Raw genomic sequence first — 20,829 nt, forward strand, 5'->3', positions numbered from 1 at the left:
GTGAGTCAACTCTTCGCATGAGGTGGCCAAAGTACTGGAGTTTCAGCTTTAGCATCATTCCTTAGAGGCAAATCACAGAGAGAAAACCAAATGGCCAGCAAACTTGTGAAGCACTGTCCAGCCGTGGTAGAAATCAAAGAAATACAAACAAATATGAGAGAAAGGTTGCCAACATTTAGTAACCAGCAGACGTGGGAAAAAGACCACCCCTTTCACGCACTAGTTACTGGTGGGCATGTCGACCAGGGTAGTCTTTTTGGAGGGCAGTCTGGTACTGTCTATGACTATCAAATGACTCAGCAACTCCACTTCTAGAACTTAACATTAAGGAGTTGGTCCAGTAAATGTGAAAAAAATCCATTCTGCCTAAGGAGCTGTACTACTGTGTTGTTTATACAAGTGAAAAACTAGAAACAGCTATCAATTATTAATGGATTAACTAAATTATGGTACAGTTATAGAATGGAATACACATCTTAAAAATGTTTAAGTATATTGATATCTATTAGTTCCCTGGGGAAACAAGTACCCCTTGAGCTCCCAGATAACAAGGTACGCTAGAGGTTTGTTTTAAAAATAAACTTGGGAGGATTTGTTATTTCTTCTCCATAGTCTCTCATCTCCATTACCTGTGTTAACTGAGAGCTGGCTGTTTACAGCTGAGTTGTAACCTGGGTCCACAAACCTCTTGAAACATATGCAAATTTTTGTGTGTGTGTATATTTTACTGGGAAGAGAGTCCATGGATTCATTAGTGCCTCAAAAGGCCCCCTAGTCCACCACTGGTTAAGAACCATTGGAGTACATCGCTTAATGGGCCAAGTTGTTGTCTAACTGCCCTCAAAAGCATATGTGATTGTACAGTGCATGAGCTCAGCAGTCAGTCAATATTTACTTAGTATTTACTAAGTCTTACCTTGATTGGTAGCCCAATTATCGTAAAATTTTGGAATAGATTTCTTTACACACTTTCAAAGTATTTGAAACACATACACATACTCAAACACACACACATACTCTCACACACAATCCCCAAAAGCTCTCTGGCAGCTAGGAGACAAAAAGTGAATTAGAAAGTTTCAAACAAAATTATAATATTAACTTTTAAAAGAAGTAATTATTCTTCACAGTCATTTGAATCTTACGTCCATTTGAGCTCCTTTAAAGAGATAACTTTGAGATTTAAGGACTTAGAAAAAGACTTATCTTTGTGAGGACAGTCAAGTTCTCAAAATCAAATAAGGACTAGAACACTATCAAGTAATGAGTTCTAAATGAAGAAAGCAATAAATCACTTTATATATTAATTTTAAAATGTTCAATAATTTACAGATGCCGTATTATGCGATATATAATACTAAATTTGAGGCCCCAATTTATGTAATTTTTAAAGTATCTCATGGTTTGGTAAAAATGATTCAGATATCTAAGGGACGAAAGATTATCTACTGGCCACAATAATATCATAGTGATAAAATAGATTACAGGGGAAATCAGCAACTATAAGTGAATTGAAACCGAAGGAAAACATAATTTTGGATTAAATGAGATTATCATATTTTCAGGAGGCAGAGGAGGTAAGAAGTGATAAGCAAAAAAGTAATAAAATCAACAGGATTTATTTATGAAGGCATATTGGGCAATATACACTTACAGTATTATTTTTAATACACAAAGATAATTATCTTCAAAATACTATCAGATTTCCCTGGTGGTCCAGTGATGAAGACATCACGCTTCCACTACAGGGGGTACAGGTTCGATCTCTGGTCAGGAACTACTAAGATTCCACATGCATCAGGGCCAAAAAGATAAAATAAAAACTTCTACTTAAAAAATAAAAATAAAATAATAATAATTATTATCTTCATGAATTGGAATTACCTACGTATGGATTTAGGATTAAAAAACACCAAAAGGTACTATATGATCTCTTTTATGTTTTATTATTCCCAAAACTGACTTAAAATTCTGTTGTTGGAAATTCCATTATAATAAATTACAAGGTACAATCTAAGTTAAGGTAGATTTTTACTGAGTTGAATTTTACATAAATTATGTAGGTGTTCTGCTGGGCTCAACATATTTTCTTTAAGGCTGTAATTTTATTTGCTGCAAAGTGATAGACCTAGAGAGCTATGTTTCACAATTCTAAAACCTGTAATTTATTTTCATTTTTATTCCTTAAACACCTTAAAATGTTGAATGCTTTTATACACTAGATTTCATTACAAGTAAACTATTTAATGCAAATTTAATTAAGGCAAAACACAAGTCTCCTGTATTAGCAATGACATATACCCAAAAGAGTCTTTCACCAGAGGTTTCCTTTACCAGATATTCCCAAATGAATATCATAAAAAACACAGAGAAGTCATTAAGCATGACTAATGGAATTACAAGAAAAAGAAATCTATACACCTAGCAACCTTTGCAGGTATCATCATGAATGAGAAAGCAATACAAAAGCAAATGCAGAAAATATATTGAAATAATGTTCAGCATTACTAGAAGTTAAATAAGACCATTTTCCCCCCAAAAGTTGAAAACACAAACACGTACCTTCAGTATGAAATGACTGGCAACCTAGTAGGGCATATACACATGTAAAATAACATAATTTCCTTATTATATTTATAAACAGTATTATAATTCTCCATCAGCTTATATATAAAAATATGAAGCACTCCATCAAATATAAGAAACAACTCAATCCTCAAGTTATTTTAACTCTTAAGAATATTAAATACAATGAAATGATTTTAATATCATTCATCAAAAAAAGATATCATATCATCATGCCAAATATTTAACACAAACATCACAATCTACTTGTTTTTCTGCTCCTAAAAAGGAAACAATAACTGAAAATAAAAACAGGTTTCTCATTCTGAGATAAGTCAATATACAGAAGCCATTTTAAAAATAACTTTTTCCCCAACTTTATTGAGATATAACTGACATCTAACATTGTGCAAACTTAAGAGGTAGATGAAATGATTTGATATAAGTATATATTGCAAAATGATTACCACCATAAGGTTAGTTAACACATCATCAACTCACATAGTTACAATTTTTGTTTGGTGAGAACTTTTAAATCTACTCTCTTAGCAACTTAAAATACACAATATAGTATTGTGTATATAGTAACATAGTCACTATGCTGTAATTTACATCCCAAGAACTTATTCATCTTAATAACTGGAAATTTGTACCATTTAACCACCCTCATTCATTTCCCCACTGTGCTCGCCTGGCAACCACCAGTCTGCTGTTTCTAGGAGTTCAGTTTTTGTAGATTCCACAAGTAAGTGAGGTCAGACAGCATTTTCTTCTGTCTGACTTATTTCACTTAGCATAATGCCCTCAAGGTTCATCTACACTGTTCATCCACATAAAAAGAAGGAATGGATTTCCTTCTTTTTATGGCTAAACAATATTCCATTATTACAGAGCTCTCTCACATGTTCTTCACTGATTCGTTAAAAATAACTTTCTTTTCTTGTTTACAAAAGTATTTCCTATTTATTGTTGTTGTTTAGTTGCTAAATTCTGTCCAACTCTTTTGCGACCCTAAGGACTTCAGCATGCCAGGCTTCTCTGTCCATGGAATTTTCCAGGCAAGAATACTGTAGTGGGTTGCCATTTCCTTCTCCAGGGTTCTTATTTATTATCACCTATTTATTGTAGAAAAATGGGAAGCTACTAGAAAGTGGACACATACACCCAGAATCCCACAACTCAGAAGAAATCTTTTTTCAGTGCCTATTCTTATGCTGGGCCTATATATTTCTTTTAGGAGTTATTTCCTAAAAGCTACTGTTTTAATATTTGTCCTGTTGAAATTTACCAATATAACAGGAATATGTTCTGTCCCAACTAGACCTCTTACACTTAAGGAATAAAACTTCAAAACCATAAATTTTGATGATGTCACATTTCTGGGACACAATTTAAAATACATGATTAAGGTAATAAGTTATCTTATGGACCCATTCCTTTAAAATTAGGCATTTTACTCTGGTATTGCAAAATCAAAGGATTATGCTGCATTACAATTCAGCATGTTCACTGCAGCCATGTCCTTCAGGAAGCCAAACATTTTCTATTTTGCTTTGGTACCTTAAACAGTTAAGGAGGAAGGCCAATCTCTATTACACATTACGATGCATTAGTATTTTTACTTGATGTTTAAACTCACTGAAGAATAAACTCATCTTTAAAATATGCTCACATTCAGGGTTTAATATATCATTACACAATTGAAACGATAACAGTAAAAGAACAAGGAATATTTGCACTACATTCCTGTGCATTGGACCTTCTGTATCTTCTGGAGTAAGACTCTACAAAGTTCAATTCTGACCAGCACTCTCTCTTACTTTCTACCAGAAACATCACAAATCCTAAAAACACAAACCCACAGGCTGAAGTGACTGTTTCATTCTGTAAAGAGCTATATATTTCTGTAGATACCTTGGTTGCTACTTTTTTCAAGCCTAAAAGATGACCAAATGATTTTTAGAAACACGAAACAAAAGGAAAAATAGAATCAGCATTATTTCTGAGAGAATATTTTTGCCTAGTTTAAACCATGAATATATTACATATATATAATATATATATATATAATGCTATATCATGAAGCTGATAGATCCTAATTTTTAGTACTCTAACAAATTAAGTACTCAACAGTTTCTTTTCTTTTTTTCTGCTACAATGATATTTTAAATATAATTTGCTACAATGATATTTTAAATTTCTTCCAGTTTGGATTTTTTAAAATCCCACTCTTTATAAAAACATATTGATTGCTACCAGCTATAGGCTCTGAATTTTAGACAACACAAAATAGTTTTTCACAAACTTTCTAATTGACTCTCACCTAAAGGCTGGAAACCCCCACTGAAAGCTTTTTAAACTCATCAGACATATATATACACTTAAAAAAAAAAAAAAAAGCTTTAATTGTAGGATCTCACTGACACAAACATAAGGAAATTCTGAGTTATACATACTTCACATTAAGCTTTTTCCACTGACATTGTAACTTTTGTCAACATTCAAAGAAAATTCAACCCTGGTCAAAGGTGACAGTTTGACAACCCTGGAAGCTAACATCCTCTGTTTATTTGAACAAGTCCATACTGTCTGCTCAGGGAACTGAAGTTTTTCTCATCCCTGACTTGATCTCTCAAGTTCAAATCACTACATTTAGGGTTGTGAATTCTGTCTCCAAGATTTAACTTTACAATCCACCTCTAAAAAAAGAGATGAGAGATTAATATAAGCATCAGATATGAAAAGGGATACATTCTAAGACTACTTTCTAAGGGCCTTTGCACAACTAAACCAGAAACATATGCAATAAGTTCAGCTGGCTTAAAAACTATCCCCTCAAATTAAAATTCTTAAGTCCTTCTATTTCAAAAACCACAATTACTGGCTTTAAAACAAGAATAGGACCATAAATCCCTTCAAAATAAAGTTGCAAATAAAATGAGATGGATACTTGCATTCTCAGTCAACAAACATGCATGTCTCAAACCACACTGACACAGAAGATCTTTTTGTTTGTAAACAGAAGCCAAAGAGACAGCTTATAGCTCTTCCCCTATGATGTACATGGTAACGTCAGAAGAAAGGAAACAAAGGACAACTTAAGAGTTAAAATGAAAACTTTCTCTACTTTAATCTAATTTCTATCAGGAATATATAAATTAGTTGGAAAACACCTACCATCACCTTCATAAACTTAAAAAAAAATTCCAAATATACATTTAAAATTTTCTATTAAAAAAAGAGAAAGTCCATTTTGGAACACAAAGAACCATAAACCTCTAAAGAAACCAAACATCTCATTGCAAAGTGACAGTTACCCGCTCTTCTTCCAAGTGCAGTGGGTAACAATTCAGCTTCTGGATTCAGCTTGGCCTGTGTCTGGATCCAGCCCTGCCATTAGCAGCAGTGTGACCCTGGACAAATTACTTAACTTCTCTGTGGCCATTTCTTCCTCTTTCATCTGAGGATAGAACCCACCTCTCTGAGGATCATGAGTTAAAACATTCCAAGAGCTTATAACAGTGTCTGCTTGGCACTCTAAGTGAATGGTGTTAGGTATTATTTTTACTGTCTTCACTTTTAGGTTTGGGGCATAATTCGAAGTACTTTAAAATTAATTTTCTGATCACTTTTTTAAAGATAGCATCATGATCATTATGCAAATAATTAGTATACCTTCTCAAATGAGCCCAGGGTAAGTAGAGTTATAGCCCAGAGGGGTAAAGAGTTTTTTTTTTTAAAGAGGTTTTCTTTTTTCATACACAGATCTTGGACGCGGCTGTTACTGGTAACTTCGGCTTGATTTCCCATATGCAAAAGAAAATCCCCTATCAGGAAAAGACAAGCAACATTAGAGAACACTTGGGTTTGTCCTGATCATTGCAGGGTAAAGCCAAAGTCACTTTTACTAGCCTGATGGGCATTGAAAATATTAGTCACCAAATTAATCCCAACAAATAACAATAATTGATCGGCTCATTGATGTATTTCCCCTTGTCTTCCCCAACCCTTCTCTAAGTAGTCAGAAAGGAAAGTTTTCATATTTTCTGAGAATCTCATTATTGCTCTCAAACCATACTCTATATCTTAGTAAAATTAAAAAATGAGTCAGCATAAGCACCTCAAAAAACTAGTAGTGCACAGAATATGGAGATATTTCTCTTCATACTAGATATAAATCTGGAAAACAATTTTGAAGAGTTCATCAGAGTGCCAAAGGAAGAACAAATGGAGAATGAGTGTTGGATTCTGCAAGCTAGTTTCCAAAAAATTTTCCATCAATATAAGTATTTTTCATCTTAGTAGTACTATAATACATGAGAAATGGAAGTAATTATTATGAATAAACCCAATGAAGAAAATATCCAGTATGTGACAAACTCATACTTCTTTATTGACTTTGGGTGGGGGGGTGGGGATGGGAGGTCAAGACACTCATCAACCTTATTGGCAAACTGCATTATGCATAATCATGCCACACGCTAATATAGTACTGCCTTCAGTGATGTGATCTAAAAGAAAATTTACAAGACAGAAACTCCCTAAACTGCAAACATGTTTGAATGCCAATTTAATCAGGAGTCTATTAAGTCATTACACTTCTTATAATAAAGTTAGTTGAAGGCAAGGAAAAGGCCACTTGCTTCAACTACTGAAACAATACTATATGTACTTCTTTCAAGGATATTCTTCTCCGCAACGCTCCATATAACTCAGAGTCCAACATTTATATTAAAAGTGACCTACCACGTTAATGGTTATCCAGGAGGGTCAAGGAAGAATTTTATGATTGAGGGTGATTCCTCCAAAGTTCTACCATCACCACACTAAATTTCTCCTTGTTCTTATTTAACTCCTCCATGACATCCTGTACGACTTCAAGGTGAGGTCAGAAAAACTGGTATAGTGACTGCTAGATAGATGGAGTTCCATATCATACAAAGCTATGGCAACCCCCCCTTGAAAGCTCTGACAGTCAAAGCTACACATAACATATTTTCACTCTATCTTAGCGCTCTGCGTTTTCTAGGTACCTGGCAGGAAAACACAAAGGGGCAGCCCCATTTTTCTGTTAATTGCACCTTTGTTGTGGTAGTTGTTGTTAAGACTTCTTCCAAGGCAGCTAAACCTTGAAGGGAGCTGGGAAGATCTGGGATGTCTTTTCTTTCCAACTGGGTACTCGGTACAGCTGTCATGAGGCAGTATGATGGGTCAAAGACAAACCACATGACATCTGATGCTCGTCTTTATGCATATAAAATAAAAATGTGACACTACCAAAAGGTTACCATGTGGACCTAATTTTGAAAATACAAACAGGAAGCACCCCCACCCCAATATTACCATTTAAAAAAAAGGAAACCAAACCTCAAAGATACCTTCCAAGGAAGTCATGGGTGTGACCAAAACTAACAAAAGTAATAAAACGTCATCCAAAACCCTAAAACCACTAAAAGTGAGGGTCTCCTTCAACTAAAAGTCAAACACCTATAAATTACTCCTTTCTTTGATTAGTAAACATAGCCTAGATTTAGATATGTAAAATCTTCTCCAAATGGGCTTAGGTTTTTTACTAGTAAAGGATCACCACTCATAAGAAAACATCCAATGTAAACAGGCTATTTAATTAAAACAAGGACATGACAATTAAGAGAAAGCAAAGTAAAAACATTTTTAATCGCTGTTATCACGATTTAAATGTACAAAAAAACTGATGAGTGGAAACTAGATTGTTAAATCTGACTTTCCTATTCCCAGAAATAAGCACAAAACTGTTATTTCCAACATGGCAGGGGAAAAAATACTTCCGATTTTAGAACGGTTCTATTAACAAAGCACAGATTTAAAGAAATATCTTTTCCTTTAAATACCACACAAAATCAGAGACAGTGATACTTTAGAACAAAATTTTAAACATTATTTTTATTAAGAAGTATCAAAGTATTTTGACACTTTATTATGCAGTAAAAGGATATTTTTCTGAAGAGCTCAGTAATCTAGAACTGTCAGATAACTTTTTCAAAGAATAAGTTTCAAAAAAACTAATAAAAAACAGGAGGTTTTCTGCTTCCTTTTGTAGGAATAATGTACACTACACTATTGTACGCATAGAATACACAATAATGTACACAATAATGTACACTAGAGTGTAGGTAATCTACACTCTAATAGAAAGGGGAAAATACGTGTCACTGGCGGTCAGAACATCCAGATATCTATGAAAATTCATGAGATACACATGTTTGTAGGGCACTAGAAGAGTTAAGCTTCCTTGGCTTCTACCTTCAACATGCAATTTAATCTTGAGCATATTACTTACCTATTTACAACATCATCCTTTTCTATAGACTACCTCTATCAATTACCTATACAAAAATAAGTCAAATTAACTATCACAAGCACACTGATTAACATAAACTTAACCTGACACAAATCACAAATAATTTGAATATGATATGAAATAACTGTAATATAATGATATAACTTGAAACAATTTGACATTAAGTACCCAAAGAGCAACAAACAAATGATACCTTTTACTAGTCCTGATGTGGGTTTTGCATATGTAAATAAAACTGTTTAAAAAACATCAATCGAGAGCAAGAAAATGAAGATGAAATGAGAAGTTGGGGCACAATAGGAAGTGCTGACCAAAATATTCATGTTGTAACACTCCAAACAATGATAGCACTTTCTCCCCCTCCCATCATGTATATCATGAAGTACCCGATTAAGAAACACAGCCACCTTAAATACCTTAACACAATTCATATTAACAGCCTGTGGGCAAACATGTGCATCCTGACTAGTGAGAAGAGGGGATAATTTATTTAGTTGGGTGTACAGCAAAGATTTTGTGCAGTTTAGCTCCCAGTTGTGCAATAACCAAACTGCTGGTGATAGAAATCAACTTTTTTTTTTTTTTTTAATGTTTAGCTTTTTCAAAAAAAGATCTCTCCATTCTCTCCCTGTGTCTCAACCAGGTGCTTAAATTTTCCATCTTCCAAAGGCTACAGAAAACAAGTAATCTACTAGATAACACCAACCTGACCAAAAGTGTGGTGCTGTTTTGGTTAAACCCACAGACATCACAAACTGTCACATAATACATTTTCTTAAAATCAGCAGCCCCCTTCTACCCCTTACACTATGAATTCTAACAACTGTGATCTTCCAAGAGATGGAAACTGGTACCAACACAAACAAGAACCCTGAAGCCTTGAAATAAAGTCAAGGGATAGAATTCCACCATGTAACACTATCAAAACTGATCTAGTGTTCACAGTATTAGGGAATGAAATTTTAAAAATGACAGGCACGCTAAATAAAACACATAGTCAATGAACACCAACAATGTGATCAACAAAATGTAAACAAATAAATCATCACAGAAAAACGCTGAGCAAAGAGGCAGAGTTCTATTATCTTTGCTGAACGATAACAAAATTATTTGAGATAATATACTCAACAGCTGAAAGCTTATTATGGCCCAGGCAGCTATCCAACCACTTTGGAAATCTAAGATACAAGCGGACGATAAACACCATTTGAAGACTGAAAAGGGGACCTAAGCTCAGTTTAATAATTAGGTGATACACTGGCCCTTTCAAGGGGCATTCCCCGAGGGCATTCCAGAGACAATTTATGAAACTGTGTTTAGGGAAAGATCTATTACTTCTCTATGCTTCGGGAAGAGCACCGATCTGAGAGACTTCAGACCGACATTTCAGTTCCTGAAGTTCTAAACAGCTGTGCGAACGGAGCAGGCCGATCCTTCCACGTACCTGGCCTCAGTTTCCTCATTTGTTCAATAAAGAAGGCAGCATTACCGCGGGGGTCCTTTCCAGCTCTAACATTCTACCACCCACTTTGAGCACTATTTACTTGATACGACGGTATCAAATACAATGACAGGATCAGAGGGGACAAGAAAAACAAGAACAAAAAAGATGTGGCATGGCTCTTCAGGAAAGAGAGGACTGCTATCTCTTTTTGCCCCTAAATTTCCTGTGGTTCGCATTAATCATCCTAAAACTGGCGCTTGTTTTCCAGTCTTCGCCTGTTCCATCATTGCTGGCTATAAGTGTCTGCAAACGCCTCTTGCTCCACACAACTTCTTTTCCTCTTTGATCCGCCTGACCATCTTGCCAGATTCCTTTAGCCTCAGACCAGCTGGGGTGACACAACGGACTACTCTTCCGACACTGCATCTCTGCCCCCAACACCAGGAGCACTTTTTAAAAAACTCCTTATCCCCGGCTAGAAAACCAGAACGCGCCGCTTCCCACCGCCACACGCACCAGCCGGGGCTTGGCGGGTCCTGATGGGGGATTCTGCAACCCCCCTGCCCCCCGAGCCTGAACGAAACGCTCGTATTTGTTGTCTGGACTCCTTATAAGGCGCTGTTCCTTGAAGCTTGGCTAAATACCCCCCGCCCCACCGCCCCCCGCCGTGCTCGTCCCACCCGCTCAGGAGTCGCTGAGACCTCTCCTGAAATAAGGAGAAACGCGAGGAGCCGGCGGGGGGTAACTGCACCACGGAGGTGTGAGCGGCCAACAGCAGCCCCCCCAGACACCCGCGCACGCACGGTCTCTGCCCGCTACCCATCCCGGCCCGCCGCAGCCTCCGCACGACGCCCCTCGCGCGGCCCTCCAGTCTTCGCCCCGCGTGGCTCCCCTCACCCAGTGCGCGGTCCCCGCGGCCGCCCTCCCGGCCCAGGGAGCGATGGCGGCGGCGAGGCCCTGCCGGGCGTCTGGGCGGCCGGGGCGCGGGGCCCCACCCGAGCAAGCTCCCCGGCCTCCCTCCGCGGGCCCCAAGCCTCAGACCGGCCCCGCAGTTCCTACCTCGCTCGGCCCCTCGGGCGCCAGCGGCTGCCTCCTACCCGCTCTCCGGCTCGCCCGCCCGCTCGCTCGCTCGCTCGCTCGCTCCCTCCCTCGGCCGGGCCGCCGCGCGTTGTCGCCAGCGCTCGGTCCCGCCCGGGGTGACGGCTCCAGCCGACGATTCTCCTCTCGCCGGGGCCCACGGGGGCGCGCGCGCCTGTCGCGCGCGGAGGCCCGACCGCGCGCGTCGCCCGCAGCCCCGAGCGCGCCCCGCGCCGGCGCGCGCCGCTTCCTGGTTCCGCCCGGCGCGCGCTCGCGAGCCCCGTGGTCCCTCGCCCCACCTCCGCGGCCACCCTGGAGGGACCCGGAACCCCCTCCGCGTGTCCTGGGCGAGTGCGGGGGCGCCGGCGCCGCTGGCAGCCCCTCTTCGCGGTGCTGGAGCCGCTTTGCAGCTCGACTCCCGGGCGGGTTCGCGGGCCGCGAGCACATGCTGCTTTGTTTGGGTAGGGTCGGCTGTCCCCTGTTGTGGTCGTGTTGATTGGCCCCCCTCTGCGGCCCGCCCACCTTCCTTTGCCCCGGCTGGGGCCCGCGTTCTGGGTCCTGTCCCTCGCAGGCCGAGGTCAGAAGTCCACTGCTGCCCCATCAATAATTATCCCGGGTTTGCTCCCTGGAGGGCGTTTCAGCCTGGGCTCCTACCGCTTACCACACAGAGGACAGGCAAGAGGAAAGCCTAAGGGACACAGCAGGAGTTTACACCGACGCTCCATCCGCTGTTCCAGAGTGAATCTATGGGGGCCGGAGGTGTCCGAGATATTTCCCTCTCTGGGGAGTCCCATCGGTGGAACTACAGGAGGGACTCTATCCAGAGAGAGAATAGACAGGATCAGCTGTGTAGGATCCAGAAGAAAGGGTCTCTGAGAGCCTTTTCCATGTAATGGGGAGGGGGTGCAGTATCTGAGAAGGCAGCCTGAGTCACCCACTCTCCTCTGGCTACATCTCTGGAGCTGGCCGATGGTTTCCCTGGCAACCCTCCAAGGGCCAGCACTAAAGCAAGGCATGTCAGATCTCCAGAAACCCAGCTGCAGCAGCAGAAAGGAGAAGGACCCCCTCCCCCCGACACGCACAGAGCATGTCCCTTCCCTACAGTCTGAAAATCTTCCTGTCCAGAGATGACCAGGATCTGCAAGTCCCCACGTCCTCCCATAATCCTCCCTTGGCAGCTCTTACCAGCAGCCTTGCCTTCATCTCCTGAATAACACCAGCCACAAAGATCTTTGTCTGCAGCTGATCACCAGCTCTTTCTCCGCCACCCAGGCTACTGCTTTTCTCCCACATTCTGGGCCAACACCTGGCACAGTGCTTCTTATGGAGTAGGTACTGAGAGCTTGGAGGCCAGAGCTGGAGGACAGGCTGGAGCAGGAAGCTGGACAGAAGTGCCAGCCCTGAGCTCTCTGGCAACCCCTCTGACAGTTATTGCCCGTGAGGTTTCAACACTTAGGTACACCATATCTTTTTCTTGTAAGCTTTCATACACCATTCCCTCTGCCTGGAATGTCCTGCTGCCACTTGACATCTGCCTTTCGGTGACACTTGCTCTAGGCAGTATACACCTCACCCTCCCTGTTTCCAGCCACACATTTATGCTCGTATTATGGCACCCTCATGCTGAAGGACAATTTCTTGTTTACATACCTTTCTACCCTCAGTGACACACAATATCCCATTCACCTTTAAATGCTCCCACGCTGTCCCAGCCCAGAGCAGACACTCAGTAAATATTTGAGGAACAAACCCTACCCTCTAGGAATAGAAATGGAAACTAGGATGACTGCATAGTAATTAAAAGCACAGAATCACAAAATTAAAAGCACAGCACAGGTAAAGCTTCTGCCTGCCAATGCAGGAGATGCAGGTTCAATCCCTGGTCCGGGAAGATCCCACATGCCTTGGAGCAACTAAGCCCGTGCGCCACAATTATTGAACCTGTGCTCTAGAGCCCGGGAACTGCAATTACTGAGCCCACGTGCTGCAACTCCTGAAGCCTGAAAGCTCTAGAGCCTGTGCTCCGCAACGAGAAGCCACCACGATGAGAAGTCCGAGCACTGCAACTAGAGAGTAGCCCCTACTCTCCGCAACTACAGAAAAGCCCGTGTAGCAACGAACATCCAGCACAGCCAAAAATAAATAAATAAAATTATTTAAAAAAATAAAAACACAATCTAGAACCAGATTCACCATCAGCTCCTTGAGTTGTGTGACCTGGAGCAAGTTTTCTGTCTTGATTTCCTCATTGTAATATAATAATGGTAATAGGACCTACCTGAAAGCATTGTGGGGAGAATTTAGTGAGTGAGTATATGTAAAGTGCTTCAAATGCTGTAAAGCACTATAGGGCTGTTAACCATTATTGTTGTTTTTAAGATTTACACTCCTCTTCCTAGGACTGGTCAAGTCTAGGACTCAATGCAGTTGCCTTGGCTGTTGTTCACCAGCATGGAAGGTGCTGGTCTGAATGCTGGGAGGGTGGGGCAGGTATGTCTCTTGACTCTTGCATCTCATAGCACATCTCTGACTGACCACTAGGCACCAAGCTAGATCTGGCCGGCTGTGTGCACAGACATAAAGGACGGAATGTTCTGGCTACTACCTCTGCAAAACAAGAATGCTGTCAACCTGAGAGAGGAAGGAATGTTCACTACCTACCTCTCCCTCCTTTCACTGCAGACGAGGTGAGACCCTACCTGAGTCTCCTGGTTCTCACAGGGCCTCAGGGACATAGACCCTAAGTTGAGGGGACACCTGACTGAGACATGACCCATAGGGAGTCACAGAAACAAAGAAACTGAATGGAAAGCCAGGATCCAGAAAGACCCTACAGAGAGCTCACATAGGAAGCTGCCTGAGACATAGCTGTAAGTGTACAGGTGTTTACTAGTCAAGAGAGTTGGGGGTCTCTCTTAGCCCACCCTGACCAAGGAGAGCGAGCGACTTGAGAGCCTGGAAGTCTGGTGGGCAGCCCGGCTCAGGCATCCTGCCTGCTCTCCACCAGGTACTGGCCCCAGCCTCCTCCCCTCACCTGCTTGCACCAGCACGTAGCTTCCACGGAGAACAGCCCCCACGCTTCCCATCCCCGCTCAGCCCTGCCCAACCACAGGGAGATCATAAGGGTATTTTCTGGAAATGTAGTTGAAACCACAACCACAATCCCCTCTAGCCAGAGACCCACGCTCATACGCTCATGTAGCTTCTCTTTCCAGAACTCTCTGTACTTGGGAGTCATACTGGTCCTGACCACACAGCAGCCACATAAGGACACCTGCGGGAACTTTCCCTCTTCCATACTGGAGTGCTTCTTCCCTAGTAATTCAGTACAGGTCCCTGGAGCCTTGGACACTCACCAAAGACCCCTGCATCTCCAAGGCCTTGGAATGGAGGTTTGTCACAGCCAGTGGTTCATGGTGGGCGGGGTTGGGGGTGGGGACTCTGTTGGTACCAGGGCTTGCTTCTGCCAGAGCGCAGACAGCGAAAAGAGCCAAGTTTTACAGTTAGATCTGTTTGCAAATCCCAGCTCTGTCAATTTCACAACTGTGTGACCTTAGTCAAAGTATTTCACTTCTCTGAGGGCCTCAGTTTCCCTCCGGTGTGACTCATAGGAGGTGTAAGTTATGTTTGTAAATGTATAGACACAAGACTAAAACTGTAGTTGTCCCTGCAGAAGGGACCCAAGGGACAGGAAAGGAGAGAGACTAACTTTTCACTGTGTGTGTGTGAGCACGTGCGGGCACACACACACACACACGATCAGTCCTGTCCGACTCTTCGTGACCCCATGGACTGTAGCCCACCAGGCTCCTCTGTCCATGGGATGTTCCAGGCAAGAATACTGGAGCGGGTTGCCATTTCCTACTAGAGGGGATCTTCCTGATCCAGGGGCTGAACCTGCGCCTCTTGTGTCTCCTGCATTGGCAGGTGGATTCTTTACCACTGCACCACCTGGGAAGCCCTAACTTTTCACCATTTATCCTTTTAAGTCTTCTGAGCTTTTGTATCATGTCCTGTGCTACCTATTAAAATATGGGGAACATGAACATTTTTTGTTAATAAAAGGAAAAAGTAGAGAAATAGGGTTTGTCAAAGCATCCTGCCTAGCTTGATACATGAGTATTGTCTCCCCACCCCCACCCCCAACCACAGCTCAACCCCAGTCAGCCTGCGGGGCCAAGAAGGAGCTGGCAGGGGAGGCAGTAGTCAGTATGTGGGATGTGGGCAATGGAGGTGTGGGTCCATGCAGACCTTGCCACCTGGAGATTCTTACATGCTCCCTGTCCTGCTCCTGTTTCCCTCACCTGTCTGGGCTCCCTTCTAGCCAGAGTTAAAGGGATGGCTCTCTAGAAAGCCCTAGGGGCCCCCACCTCCTCCTGGGACAGGGTCATCATGCCCTTTCCATTCAGAGTCCTGGGTCAGTGCTATCATCCAGAGAGGGTGAGGCTGACACAGAAGAAGGTGCAGAGGGCCATTCCAGCCAGGTAATCCGCTGGCTTGGCAGGTGAATTAAGAACTCGAAAGACAGCCCAGCACCAGGCAAAGATGAGGCTACTGCTGCTGTGAGGGGGAAAGCAGATCAGTAAGACCAGAGCAGGCAGAAGCCAAGGCAGCAGAGGAGAGAGCCTTCGGGATGCTGTGAGTCAAGAATCTCCTCGGCTCATAACAAAAAGGACAGGCAAAGTGGTGGGGAGGTGGCGGAAAAGGAGATGCACAGCCCTCTCTTGTGTACTGCCCTGAGGGCTTGAGGTCCATACTGGGCTGGCTGAGACACAAAAGATTTCTTGTTGGGCTAGAAGGAGGAGAAGCTAGCTCAGCGAGAAGAGGGGACTGGTAATCAGTGGGCTTAATAAATGGGAAGTGGGGGACTGCACTAGAGAAAGGGATCAGAGCTTGAGGAAGCCCTATGCTGTGACAGGGACCTTTATTAATCCAGCACATATTTCTGAAACACCAGCTTCTCTGGTGGCTCACACGGTATAGAATCTGCCTGCAATGCAAGAGACTGGGGTTCAATCCCTGGGTTGGGAAGATCCCCTGGAGAGGGAATGGCTACCCACTCCAGTATTCTTGCCTGGAGAATCCCATGGACAGAGGAGCCTGGTGGGTTATAGTCCATGGGGCCACAAAGAGTTGGACACGACTGCGCAACTCACACTCTTTCACAGATTACAAGTCAAGCAGCGAGACACAGCCCTTTAGGCAACTAGTTCAGGCCTTAAGAAGAGGCTTCCGGAGACTTCCCTGATGGTCCAGTGGCTAAGACTCTGTGCTCCCAATGCAAGGGGCCCGGGTTCAATCCCTGGTCAGGGAACTAGATGCCACATACCACAGCTAAGAGTCTGCATGCCTCAGCTAAAGATCCTGTGTGCTGCAACTAAGACCCCACACAGCCACATACATAAATATTAAGAAAGAAAGCAGAGGTTTGCAATACAGGATTGAGAGGCTCAAGGGTGCTGAGGAGAAAAGACCTGGCTCTACTGGCTAAAGTCCCTGAGCACCTATTTACTGTGTGCTGGGCTCTGTGAGTGAGTCTTCACGGCAATCCTGGCAGGTAAGCCTGCTGTCCTCCTTTTACGAAAGGGGCCACTCAGCTCAGAGAGGCAGACTCATGTGCCTGGAGTCACACAGCAGAGCCAGGCTTGCTTTACAAAGAAGGAAAGTGGCTTCAGGTCACCCGGTTGCTAAGTTGGCGACGTTGGGATTTGGAAGCAGATCTAACTCAGCTCTTTTTTTTTTGCCCACATTCTGGCAGAATCAAGCCCTGGCACCGACAGACACCCCCTTCCCCACCCTGAATCACTGACTGTGACAAACTTCCATTCTGCGGTCTCTGCCTTCCTATTGAGTGTCGAAGGTCCAAAGTCTTTGTGTATTCCTCTCTGCCACACGGACTGTGTGGAAGATGAAGAGGACGTCCCCAGGCAGGAAAGGGAGGAATGACATTCCAGGTAGATGCGTTGGAGTTGAGAGGCCAGTACACTGGGCGAACTTCACGGCTGAAGCCTGGAGCGAAGAGGACACGGGTGCTTGAGGTCCATTGTAGCAGCAAATGAAGACCAGGCTTCATTTTGACTTTATACCCACACTGGCTCCTGGCTCTGGGGAGCCGATTTTGGAGGCTGGGAGCAGGCAGGGAAGGCGTCGGTGGGTTGGTGCCAGCCATAAGCCAAGAACAATGGAAAACAGAGCTGGAGAGCAAGGAACCTCCTCGGGTCATAACAAAAAGGACAGGCAAAGTGGTGGGGAGGTGGTGGAGAAGGAGATGCACAGCCCTCTCTCATGTACTGCCCTCAGGGCTTGAGGTCCATACTGGGCTGGCTGAGACACAAAAGATTTCTTGTTGGGCTAGAAGGAGGAGAAACTAGCTCAGTGGGAAGAGGGGACTGGTAATCAGTGGGCTTAAGGATGGGGAGCCAGACATGACCCAGGGCTGCTCAGGACAATCACCAGGCCCATCAGCTGCCCATCTCGGTGCCCGTGGCCCACCTCTCCTCTCACCCGCCGGCCTCCCAGGCCTACCCCTGCTGTGAGGAGGATGGGCTCCTCTCTGCCCTCGGACCCGTGTGCTCAGCCCAGACGTTGCACGCCCCTGCTCTCCCTGCCCTGTGAGCTTCTTTCCCAAATCAGGTGGACAGGGCAGCTGGGCAAAGGAATGCTGACTTCCCCCCCTCCTACCCACTGGGTCACCCTCCCCTCACCCCATTCCCAGAAACAGAGGACAGTCGCTATGCCTGAGGCTGAAAGGCCTTGTGTTCCCTTGGTGACTTCACTGTAAGTTGACTTCCCTGAAGAGTGGTAGAGGACAGGGGGCAGGGGCAGGAAGCGTGGACCCAGCAGTTCCTTTCCCTCCCCCAAACTCCCACCAAATTTCTCATGGCGCATGCGCCCCCTCCTTAGGTACTACTCTGTCTTCGGGGACAGGCATGGGCAGCATTTTCACAGGGGGGTAACAGAGTGTGGAAATTCTGGGAGAGGAAGAGACACTGGTCTCAGGGGTGCAGTGTATGCTGAGCATGGACCTGTGGCTCCCCCACTTCCAGGAGCCTTAAAGGTAGGGGCTGGAGTGGAGGTGGACAGCCCCCCGCAGAGGCACGGTGGGGGTGAAACGGGATGCTTAAGAGCCCATGGACTTCGGCTTCTGCTGTGCCTGCTATGCTGGGGCACGGAGATACTTCCTGGAAGGCCTCCAGCTTTCCTGGGAAGGCTCTTTACCCCCCACCTCCCCTCTGGCTCCTGCACAACAGGAACTCTCCTTGAAGAAGAGACCTGGAGCAGAGGAGACAAAAGCATCTCTGTACCATCTCCCCCTGCCCCCGGGGACGGTTAGGTCAAGGCGACCTTAAGGTAGGGGCATCAGCAGGGCCCTCTTCACGGCTAACCTGGTCTCCAAGGGCCAGAAAGAGGACTTGGGATCATTGTTCCTTTCCTGTGTAACTCGAACCCACACCCGCGTAAGGATGGGGAGCCAGACCTGACTCGGGGCTGCTCAGGACATCCACACAGGGCAGGGACCAGCACAGGGATGGACGTGCCACACTTGGTGTCACAAAACAACCATGGGCAGGTGGGACTTCCCTGGGGGTCCAGTGGTTAAGACTCTGCGCTTCCAATGCAGGGGGCACAAGTCCGATCACTGGTTGGGGAACTAAGATCCCTCATACTGCATGGCCAAAACAAAACATCCATGGGCTAGAGTGAAGACTACGCATGTGCTCAGGATAGGGAAAGTTTTAAAAGGTTGTATAGGGACACTGCTCACAGAGCCGAGCAACTTGGATCCCAGTGCCAGCTATGCACTCACTGGCCAGACTGCCGTAGATGGGACTCTTTCCTGGACTAATCAAAGGGGAGGGTTCTGGCTCTGCCTACCTTCAAGGTTGTCACAAAGATAACTGAGTTGAAGAGTTCAATCAGGTTTGCACACGAGTGTGCCACGGTTCAGTTCAGGATACATGCAGAGCGTGTGAACTACTGGCTCAGCTAGGGATTATTCTGATTCCTATCAAACTATGGCCAGTCTTCTTTTGCGGAATGTATTCCTGTGAGAATTTTTGTTTAAATCCTTCCTTTAAATCATTCCCCATGTAATGCTGTGACCTGGAGTTGGCGATGAGGGGCAATTAAGGGCAGCAGCCTGGGACCCCAGCTCATCCAAACATTAGGCAGGCTTTGATCTTTCTGAACCCCGCCCCCTATGCCTCAGTTTTCTCCTCTGTCGTCTGGGCCCCTAAAACCACCAGCCTGCTTTGCTTTGTGGTGGGAAATAGCAGAGACCAAACCAGCGGACTGAAAGTAGAAAGAAACCCCAAATTTGACATTTCCGGGTAGTTGCATTATCTAGAGCGACCACAGTCACCTCTGCCCCCAACCCAACTCTGACACCCTTCCATCTTCCACTCTTCTTCGGTTGGCCTTTGCCCATCCTGGGAAAGCGCCAAAGCTCCTCCCCTCGCACTGCATCTCAGAAGGAGAACAGACGCACAGAGAAGGAGAGAGCAACGCAGACGGAGTCCTAGAGAGAACGAATCAAGAGGAGGAGAATCCCAAAGCAAGAGGATGAAGACATGCAACAGAGGACACCCAGATGCAGGGCCTCACAGAGAGAGGCCAAGTGGGGAGAGATCCAGAGGTGGGGGGAAACAGCTGTTGCTGTTGGACACAAGGGGAGGAGGGAGGCACGTGGGGGCTCTGAAGGCACTGGGGCACACCCTTTGAGGCCAATCCCTTCCATTTTGCTCATGGGTACCCCAATGCTAGCTTCTTAGGACCCAGGAGGCCCCACCCCCTAGTCAAGCCCAGTCCAACCCAGCCAGATGTTTGGTGGGTGTGGCTGCCAGCTGGAATAGGAGGCCCCCACAGGCCTTGGGGAGGAAGCTGGAGAGGCAGCTGCTTGGAAGTGGGCAGGCAGGACCCGTAGCCACTCTGCCATCCCACCCTCTCCAGATGCCCAGATGCTGGTGTCTGGCAAGGGTTGTCCTCTGTCTTCTAGATGTGGCTCAGAAGACTTGGAAGCCCAAAGGATCTGCTCCCACTGACTGACCTGCTCACAGTAAGAGGCTAGAGGGCACAGGTGCCACCTCGGACCCACCCACTGTGCGGTGACGGGTTTGAATCTGCCACCGACAGCCCTTGTGACACTGACCAAGTCACTTCCCCTCTCCGGCCTCTGTTTCCCCATTTGTAAAATCATCATTACGGTTGTTTCCAGCTCTGACACTTGGCAATCACTCCAGGTGACCCCTTAGCTGTGTGTCGGACCCTCCCCTGCTTAACCCTTTGCACAGAGTAGGGGAAGGAGAGAGAGAGAGAGAGGCATTGTGTTTCCTTCTCCCTAGAGCAAGGTTTGCCCCCTCCCTTGAACCCCTTCACAGTTTTCGATTCCTTTCCTTGTGATCCT

General features: G+C 44.9%; 1 protein-coding gene and 1 non-coding gene across 4 annotated transcripts in view; one reads left to right on the plus strand and one right to left on the minus strand.

Annotated features, from left to right (window-relative positions):
• STAT5B (signal transducer and activator of transcription 5B) overlaps positions 1–11,552 on the minus strand; it is a 68,110-nt gene extending 56,558 nt beyond the window's left edge. Inside the window, exon 1 of one of the 3 annotated variants that reach the window (XR_011562090.1) lies at positions 11,409–11,551. The gene's annotated coding sequence lies outside the window, so the exon portion shown is untranslated. Of the gene's footprint in view, positions 1–11,408 lie in introns of all 3 variants that reach the window. The other 2 variants (XM_019981198.2, XM_070773506.1) reach the window with 2 other exon arrangements.
• Positions 11,553–16,667: 5,115 nt separating this feature from the next.
• TRNAG-CCC (transfer RNA glycine (anticodon CCC)) lies at positions 16,668–16,740 on the plus strand. The gene has a single exon. It is a non-coding gene; the product is annotated as a tRNA-Gly (tRNA).
• Positions 16,741–20,829: the final 4,089 nt, after the last annotated feature.

The sequence above is a fragment of the Bos indicus genome, chromosome 19 (genome assembly GCF_029378745.1).
Source record: "Bos indicus isolate NIAB-ARS_2022 breed Sahiwal x Tharparkar chromosome 19, NIAB-ARS_B.indTharparkar_mat_pri_1.0, whole genome shotgun sequence".
NCBI lineage: Eukaryota > Metazoa > Chordata > Mammalia > Artiodactyla > Bovidae > Bos > Bos indicus.